This window comes from Sinocyclocheilus grahami, unplaced genomic scaffold, assembly GCF_001515645.1.
Source record: "Sinocyclocheilus grahami isolate Dianchi unplaced genomic scaffold, SAMN03320097.WGS_v1.1 scaffold947.1, whole genome shotgun sequence".
NCBI lineage: Eukaryota > Metazoa > Chordata > Actinopteri > Cypriniformes > Cyprinidae > Sinocyclocheilus > Sinocyclocheilus grahami.
In genome coordinates, this window is record NW_015506126.1 from 394,682 (window position 1) to 395,355 (window position 674).

At 35.6% G+C, this 674-nt stretch overlaps 1 protein-coding gene across 1 annotated transcript in view; it reads right to left on the minus strand.

The window, feature by feature from the left end:
• cfap410 (cilia and flagella associated protein 410) overlaps nt 1–674 on the minus strand; it is a 5,344-nt gene that overhangs the window by 4,021 nt on the left and 649 nt on the right. The window lies entirely within an intron of this gene.

Here is a 674-nt window from a genome sequence, read left to right on the forward strand (position 1 = left end):
TCACTCACACACACAGACACTCCCACACACACACACACACTCACACAGACAGACAGACACTCACTCACTCACACACACACACACACACACACAGACACACAGATAGACACACACACACACTCACTCACACACACAGATAGACACACACAGACAGACACACACTCAGACACACACACACACACACAGACAGACACACTCAGACACACTCACAGACACACTCACTCACACAGACAGACACTCACACACACACTATCAATATTTAAAAAACATTTCCATTACCTGAAAAAAAAGTGGCATTAAACAATCCCCCCCCAAAAAAAAAAAATTTTCTATTAAACTTAAATTATTAAAAATCCATAATTTAATTATACTAAAACTAATCAATAAAATTAATAGAAACGATATGGACACAATTTACTAAAAAAAATTAATAAAATAATAAAAAGTGATTTGTACTTTTTTATTTAAACGAGTTTAATTAAGAGAAAATGTAAAAAAGTTCAAATATTAACAAAAACTCTTAATAGTATATTAATAATACAAATACACACACACACTCACACACACACACACACACACACACTCTCTCACACACACTCACACACACTCTCTCACACACACACACACTCACACACACTCTACACACACACTCTCTCACACACACACACACACAC